Below are 8939 nucleotides of genomic sequence, written 5' to 3'. Positions count from 1 at the left end.
TATGTTAGTGTTACTTGAGTTTCAGGAAACAGAGTGCGGAGCATTTGCAGAATACAGTTCTTAATGATAGCTGGCAGTGTATTTCCCTGTCAGGGACAAGGATGACAGATGTGTTAAATCAGGACACATTACCCATTCAGGTTTTGAAAAAGATAACAGAGTTTATCTTATAGCCAGAGTTCTAAGATGAGCCTCTGTCTTTGGCAGAAAGAACTGATCAGGTTCATGGTGGCAGAATGGCAAGGACGGAGACAGCTGGCCTTCAAATACCTGCTTCTATGGAGTTCTTAGGACACTTAAGAGTGGTATGACCTTGGAGCCCCTACGTGGGGCTCAGTCTTTTGGGTGTCTGAATTGGGCATGGGACTCTTGATCTCATGGTAGGTCTTCATCTCTCAGGGTCATGAACTCAAAGCCTGCACTGGGGGGGGGGGGGGGGAGTGGTGTTTGTCCTTGGTAGATTATTTGGCCTGGGTATGTTTCCTTAGCTCTAAAAAACACACTTATGGTTGTGCTGTGAAGGGTAGATAATTTATCATCAGTTACCTATGACTGCATAACAACATCCCCAAACTTAGTGGCTTCAAAATACAGTTCATTATTTCTCAGCTCTGTGGCTTGGTTGAACGGTTCTTTTGCTAGTGTCTTAGGGGCACTCTGCCTTCAGCTGGCAGATTGGCTGGGAGCTGGGTGGAACAGCTGGGTCTCTCCATGTGGTCTTTTATCTTGGGCTTAGGGCATAGTGGTCAGAGTACCAAGAAGGCAGAGGAGGCAATAGCTTCAAAGGCTGAGCTTGAGATCTCACCAAACATTGCTTTCACCACATTCTTTTGGTCAAAGCAAGTCATAAGGCTGGCGCAGATCCAAGGGGTGAGGAAAAGACTTCTTGTCTTGATGAGAGGAACTGCAGAATCCAACCCTGTTTGCTCTCTATCATAATAATATACGTAAAACAGTCCTGCAGCTAGCACTGGGTAAGCTTTTAAGATGCCCATCATTTGTTTTTATAATCTGTATGTGTTCTCTAAATTGGGAATTTATTGAAAACCCCCAAACCTTAATTTGTTAAGGCACGTTCACAAACTGATATTTGAAGATAGATTGAGTCATTGGTGGTCTCCCCACATATAAAACATTGTTGCTTTTGCAAGATTAGATAGAAAGTGATAGGTATTGTGACTATTCCACAAATACTAGGTGAACGCCTGGTGTGTGCCAGATTTAAGTGCTAGCAATAGCAGATGCACTTTTCTTACTAGAGCTTACAGTTCTGAGTTGGCCCTTGGACTATAATTTTACTAATTTGTAACTATACATACACACACTCAAAGGTAAGTGAATCAAATTTACTAAAATTAAAAAGACATAGAGGGTATCTATAAAAGCCTGTTCAGTTTTTTTTAATTCTATATTAAATCTAAACAGTTTGTGAAATATACTAGAAAATAGATTTAAGACATAGCAAATCTAATTGGAGAAATTTTTGCTTTTGACCTAACCACTCTTCAGTTTTGGGGGAAAAAAAAAAGTTACACAGTTGAAACATAACATAGGATTTGTTACCTGAAGAATAAATGCGAACAAATGCTTATAAGTAATTTTTGTGTAATGTTTATTTAATTCCTAACAAAAACCCTGAGGTAAATAGTAATTGATTGAATTGAAGAGACCCCTCTTGAGGCGAGTTCCTCTGCAGGAACTTAATTGGATCTGGTTTTTATTTCATTTTAGGGACAGCTACTTTCTTTTTTTTTTTTTTTTTTTAAGATTTTATTTATTTATTAGACAGAGATCACAAGTAGGCAGAGAGGCAGGCAGAGAGAGAGGAGGAAGCAGGCTCCCTGCAGAGCAGAAAGCCTGATGTGGGGCTCGATGCGGGGCTCAATGCAGGGCTCGATCCCAGGACCCAGGGATCATGACCTAAGCCAAAGGCAGAGGCTTTAACCCACTGAGCCACCCAGGCACCCCAGGACAGTGACTTTCAAAGTGCTATTTGAAGTGAGTGATTCATAAAACAGGAAAGTTGTACTTGCAGTGTTTATTCATATTTATATGATACTTTACAGCTTACAGAGCACTTTGACGTATCATTCCAGTGCTCTGAAAAACTCAAGCAACGATTATCCCCATTTTTCAGTTGAGAAATTGAGCTCAGAGAGGTAAATGAATTGCCCCAAATTATATAGCTAATAAGTGCCAGAGCTGTGTACTTCAATCCTTCAATCTTAAAATTAATTATGAAAGCCACTTCATTCTTATGGTTTATAAAAGAAATATTTGCTTTAGGAATAGGCTCCTTTTATGTTCCTGCTTTATCCATTGCCAGCTTTCAGCACGGCATCTCTAGAATGTGCTCATTATAGTCGATGTAGATTCTTTAGGCGGGGGTGGGGGGGTGGGGGTGGGGGGGCTAGTCTGAAACTTCTGAGACTTCCCAAACTGGGTGTAGAATTGCTGCCACCTTTGTTTGGCTGCCAAGACACTACCACAAAGGACTGTAGATCCAGGTCCATTTATTTCATGAGAGTGGGTGCAGCTGTCTTCTTGCTGTAATCAAATGCTCCTCTGTAGCCAGCTTTTTGTGGCCAGAAAAAGCAAAGAAATTTTTAGTACAGATTAGCATAAAAATCTCTACTAGATCAGTTTCAGGAAACAATTACTAGCTTAGAAACAACAATAAGTGTGATCTATAGGTTGGTTAAAATGGCAGTTAATTTCCTTTTTAAAAAGGACTTTTTAAAATGTCCTTTATTTCTCACTGTGAATACTGTATAAATAGAGTACACTACCTGCCAATGTATTTGATTTCATAAATTATGTGGACAGGGTGAACAACAGACTTCAAAACTAAGTAGAGGTAGTAAATCTGCCCTTTTTAATGAGTTTGGATTTACAGTAGTAGTTTAAACATCTGGAAGTTTAAAGTCTTAATTCATTCCAAATGTTCAACGAGGATATGTTGCAAAGAGGATATTGTAATTGGAGGATCAAGAAAACTACTATTGGCTCAATCTGAAGCCTTCCTAATTTTCTATATATTCATTAATCACTTAAAACTTGAGGCTGACAGTTCAAAAACAGTCGAGATGGACCCAGATAACTAAGTTGGCATGCTTATAGAAGAGTAACTTTTAAAAGAGGGCATAGTTCCAACAAGGATAAGGTTTAAATGCTGCTAACATATCTAAGATACAGCCAGAGAGGGTGGCTGTGTTCTGTGCTGCATATGGGTATGTGGTGGGCTTTTTATAATTGTTCTTAAAACTGGACTGTGTTAGGGAGTCAAGGAGTCACAGGCGAGTCAAACTTTGTGACTTAGAAACTGTAATTTTGATTAATGCATCTTGTAGTCCAAGAATCTGCAGCCAGCACCTAGCATGAGACCAAGCATTCATTTAGAGCACACTTACTGAGTCCCTACTGGATGTTTGTTAGGTGTTGGTTTGATTTTCCTACAGCAAAAATGGCTGTGGTAGCAAGAGGAGTGGTTATCATTGTGGTAGCTGCTGTTAAGAGTGCTCACTGCCTGCAAGGGGCTGTGCTGAAGCACTTTACCTGGATTGTCTGGTTTCAGCTTACCACCCTGTGAAAACAATAGCATCTCCGCTTTTTTTTTTTTCAGATGAAAACCTAGGAATTAGAAGGTCATGCAGCTGGTGAAAGTTGGAACCAGCATTTTAGCATGATGTAAAGATTTATGAATCTAATTTGTTGTCCCTTGTATTTGAGGCTTTTCATGCTAATTTCAAATACTGTCTTGAATGCCTGTAGTGGTCAGTCTCTTTAGCCCCAGGCAAGAGGCTAAGTGTCATGGATATAAAGATGAGAGTGAGGCGGAGCCCATGCCATGGGTGCCAGGGTAAATAAAACTGAGCCCATACTTCAGTGAGCTGAGTCACATGGGGTAGCCAGATCTGCAAGTCAGGATCTTCCAGGAACTGGGCTAAAGGTAGAGTATTGGTATAAGATCCTCCTGACCAGGGCACTTTTGAGAGTGTAAGGAAGCACTTTTACTAGTTATGCCAGAGTAGCATAAACTGGGACTATCCAGAGCAAACCAGGACTTAGGGTCACCCTCTCGAGATGAGAACCTGTGGTGTGAGTGGGGCAGACTTGAGGTGATACCACAGGTACACTTGTCTCCAATCATTACCCTAATACCCTCACTGTCCTCCAGACCTCAGCTTGGTCGTCACTTTTCTGGAGGCTTTCCGTCCTTGAAATCTGAGTCAAGCAGCCCTTACATGTGCTCCCAAGCTTGCCTGGCTCTTCAATAGATGTAAGTCCTTGTGAGAATCGTGTGGTTTCTACGTGTCTTCCGTTTCAGCTGAGAGTAGGGGGTTGGCAACAAACAGCCTTTGCAGAAACCTATAAAAACAATATTTCTTTTCCCATGTATTGTTTCATTTAATTGATAATGGTATATAAAACTAAGCTAGATTCACCAACAATTGCCAATAAGTCCAGTTGGAATAGGTTTGAAGCCACCGAGAAATTGACATTTACTGAGTATATCCACCTTTGAAAACTGTGTGTCTGTGGGACTTTATGATCCTAAATGTTCTTAAGCTAGTCTCTTGATGCTCAATGAAAATGTGATTTGTCATCTTAATATTAGAAATGTACCTATATGCAGTTGGCCCATGAACAATGCAGGGTTTATGAGCACTGACTCCCCTGCACAATTGAAAATCGTGAATAACTTTTGACTCTTCAAAACTTAACCAATAGCCTCACTGCTGACTAGAGGCCTTAATGATAGCATAAAAAGTTGATTCACACAAATTTTGTATATGTTATTGTATACTTTATTCTTATAATAGTACCTAAGTTTGGCTTAATTTTTATGGTATTTCTAGGTTATGCAGTTCATCTATGAATTTTTTCAAATTGCCTCAAATCTCCAAAAAATTCTCCAGTATGTTTACTGAAAAAAATTCACATGTAGTTGGAACCACGCAATTCAAACCTGTGTTGTGCAAGGATCAACCATAATGTTATTCATTTCCCCCCTCCTGACTAAGAGGATATTTCTTTTTCCAACCACTTTTACACATATTAAACTGTAAAACCTACATGGTAGAGTTAGGTCCAGAAGGAGTTTTGGAAATTAGGTAAGCAACCTCTCGTTTTACAGAGGACTGGACAGGACATCTTGCTCAGGGTGACACCACTCGTGGTGGCAGAGGCCGAAGGGAGAACGGAAGGGTCCCAATAGTGTGGTGTTCTGTCATACCACATGGACGTAACTGAAAATGGAAAGCCTGAAAGAATTCTTTCTTGGCAGGTGAGTAGTGTCCACCCTTTAAACTGTTACTCATGTAAACCGTAATCCCATAAGTATGTCAGCTTTACAGGAGAGAGATTTATTAAGCGGGCCAGGGCTTGGGGTTAGTTCCTGGCACATTTCTGTTTTGTGTTACTGTAAAATTTTGGTTTTAAAAATGTTTAAAAATGTTTTAAAAAATTTAAAAATGTTTAAAAATGTTTTAAAAATATTGCTTACATCTTTATTGGCAAATTCCTATTCTTGGTGTGATTATTTTTCTTCAGAAGAGGACATGTGGTTAGATTATGGATTTGCAAAGCCGTTTTCCTAAAAAAATGAGATGTTGAAAGCTTTCCTTATAATTGTATCTTGTGGGATTTGGACTTCCTTTTAGTAACAGCCGCTGCTATACGTTGAGCACTTACTATGTCCTGTGTCCTCTTAGGGACTTCGTATTCGTCAGTTGTTTTAGGTTCACCATAACCTGGTGCAGCGGCTCTTGCTATCCTCATTTTATGGATCCAAAAGTGACTTGTTCAGGGCCATTCAGTGGTGGAGTAGGAGTCAAACCCCGACCAACTGATTTGGGTCAACCAGTTTGCTCCTCAGAGTAGAAATAACCATCTTTTTAAAAATGTGTGTGAAAAGACTTGAAGGAAAGTACACCAGAATACTTATGATTAGCTCCAGGTGGTGGGAGTTATGAAGATTTATAAATTCTTCTTTGACATTTCTATTTTCCATGTTTTCTGTAATATGTATATTTTTCCTATCTTGGAAGAGATTAAATAGCTTTCTGAAATAGAATATTAGAATTTCAAGATCAGTTATGTGAAGACGTTTTTCTTCCGGAAGATTTGTTACTACTTTTCCAGTTCCATTTAACACACATCCTGCCAGACATTACGCCAGGTGTTTTTGCTAGAGATAAGACATTGACACTGTGGCAAGTTGTTAAGCTGGGAATTCTTAAGACCCAGGTCCTGTATGTCACTAGTGCACCCCCACCTCTTGCCCCCAGTTCCTCCTTAACCACCTCTACTGTTCCCACTGCAATTTAAAACCACTGCCATGTCTCTTTATCTTTCCCTCCAAGTTTATTTTCCAACCAATAGCCAGAGTGATCATGGACGTCCTCTTCTCAGACCTTTTCAGTGGTCTTGGACCAGAATTTAAGCTCTGACCATACATGAACTACACACCTCCATGATCTGATCCATACCATCTTCTGGCATATCCTAGTCTGATTCCTGTTCACCCTGCCCAGGTTTTCTGGTTTCCTTCTGGTTTCTCCCACTCACCAAGCTCATTCAGAGAAGCTCATTCAAGACCTTTATAATCGCTATGCCTTGAACCCAGTTAGCTGCTAATTCACTTCTGCAGCATTTAGGTCTTTGCTTAAATATCTCTACAGAAAACCTTTCTCTGCCTCCCATTTTAAAACTAGCCTACCTTTACTAGAAATTATTGGTCTTTGCATACTCATATATAAGTTCTCTAAGGGATAAGACCTTGTGTTCACTACAGCTGTACCCCACCCTGAAACAGTGCCTGGCATGTAATAGGAGCTTTGTGTGTATTGAAGGAATGTCCAAATGATGTGTTTTAGGACCACTGGGAAATTCAGAGTGGCTTCAGGGTTGAGGGGAAGGGAAAGCAACTGGGGATGAGGATGGAAAGGCATTTGGAGCTGTCCAATCTCTGAAAACTGTTGAAATTCCTGCTTAGGAATTAACAATCACCCCCTGGTCAGGGCATACTCCAAGAGATGGTAAGCCTAGACTTCTTGCTTGTGTGGACTGCCACAGGAACAGAGTCCTTCATAGGCTCATAGATGTGAATGGCAGACTCCAGTCTGCAGTTTCTGGGCATGTTTAGAAAATTTTGAGAACACAGTTGAACTAAAAAAGCAAACTCCACATTGGTCACTGTTAATCATAATTAATAACGTCTGTGATTTGTATAGTCTTCCAAAGCGTTCCAGGTCTTGAGACATGATCCCTCTGGTCCCCCTAGGCCCTGCCACAATAATGACCTTGGCATGTGACTCACCAACCTCCCCTGCCATATAATACCCTCTTATTTATCACCCGTCTTACCCCTTCCTTTCCAAGTCAAGTAATTTCTGCCTTGTTTTTTCTTCTCTTCCTTCCCTTCTGAAACCACAACCCATATAATTTTCATTGCCCTCTTTAGAACCTGTTTGTGTCTCGGCTCCAGCCTTTTTATAGAGAAGGGGAGCAGACCTGGAACAGTACAGAGGGAGAGATGTGCACTTTTAAATTACCTCCATTAGGTAGTGGCATTTTCCTCTGGGATGCAGTTCCTTGTCCAGCTTCGCAGTCTCCCTGGGTGATAGATGATGAACACAAAATGACTGCTGGTGCTTTAAAATCATTAGCAATCTCAGTGCTCATTCAAGCACTCTTGTCTCTACCCCATAGTATGAAATTGATCAGCTTGCTTAAATAATAGAACTAAGGTAATGGTTTCTGCTATGCTTCATATAATGATACTTAGGAAGGAATTTAATACTTACTGAGTGACTCCTGTATGCCAGGCACTGTATGAGATCCCTTATATATAAAACCTCATTTAAGACCCACACTTTTATGAGATGGATACATTATCCCCGTGAGAGAACTGAATTTCAAGGAAATTATTTGCTTGCAGTCACATGGTCCATGTCTGTCCAAAGCCAGAGCCCGTGTCTTGGCAAAACACGATGCAGCTAGCCTCAACTCTACCACAGCACTGGAGAGTGTACCAAGGGTCTTCACAGACATTATGTCATTTCAGTCTTCATGACAGCCTGTGAGAATGTTGGTGTCATCCCGAACTGACTTGCCAAAATGCAGCGCCACCGGAACTCAACTTCACGTCTCCTCTAGCTCTGTGGCTCTCTGACACAGAGTCTGGTGTTTGCAGAAGGGTCCCATGCAGATCACTCTGCTAAATGAGGGATTTAAGGTCCTCTCTAGAAGAGTTCAACATTGGTGGGCTATGCTGGAGGGACCAGACCACAACCCCTGTGACATCAATGACAGCAGGGATGTAGGTGTTCATTGGGGAGGTCTGGATGAGACTGCTGTCCCTTCCCTGCTGGTGAGAGCAGAGGCAGGCCTGGCTGGGACCTGAAAGCATCCAAATGAGGGAAGGGGCAGGGTTGGACAGACCAGTAAGAAGCAGAGGTTTGGTGTGAGGACAATAAGTCGGTGTTGCTACTTGGGAGCTATGTGGCATTGGGTGAACAATTTCACCTTCCTGACTTCAGATGTCACTCTGTTGATTGTGCAGTCACGGGCAAACCTCAACACGACTTGGAATGCCACTTTGTCCAAGAGAAGGCTTGGCAAACCTGACTTCTTGGTTATGGGAGACTATCCCAGAACAAGCAGGAAGTACTGAGGACATGAATAACCTAGAGACTCAAGTCTCATCTGTACCCTTAAAAGAGAGGTTAGGCAAGTTGCTGCCCCTCTCTGGGCTTCAGTCTTCCCATCTGTAAAGCAAGGATACTAATACTGCCATGATTAAGAAGAAAATGTTTAGTCAGCTATATTTGTTATCATGTCACTGAAATGCTCTGATAGAAAAAGCTCCTTGATGAGATTAGGAAAGGCTCATGGGCTTCATGCCAAAGGACCTGGAAAGACTTGGAGGAGTATGG

General features: G+C 41.3%; 1 long non-coding RNA gene across 3 annotated transcripts in view; it reads left to right on the top strand.

Moving 5' to 3' along the window:
* Window positions 1-213: 213 nt before the first annotated feature.
* LOC132011982 (uncharacterized) overlaps window positions 214-8939 on the top strand; it is a 78954-nt gene continuing 70228 nt past the window's right edge. For all 3 annotated transcript variants that reach the window (XR_009402474.1, XR_009402473.1, XR_009402475.1), the window contains exons 1-2: window positions 214-305; window positions 5138-5287. This is a non-coding gene — a long non-coding RNA (uncharacterized LOC132011982). The remainder of the gene's footprint in view (window positions 306-5137; window positions 5288-8939) is intronic.

The sequence above is a fragment of the Mustela nigripes genome, chromosome 1 (genome assembly GCF_022355385.1).
Source record: "Mustela nigripes isolate SB6536 chromosome 1, MUSNIG.SB6536, whole genome shotgun sequence".
NCBI classification, from domain to species: Eukaryota; Metazoa; Chordata; class Mammalia; order Carnivora; family Mustelidae; genus Mustela; species Mustela nigripes.
Note: the sequence above shows the minus strand (reverse complement) of the source record. Positions and strands in the feature narration are given on the sequence as shown.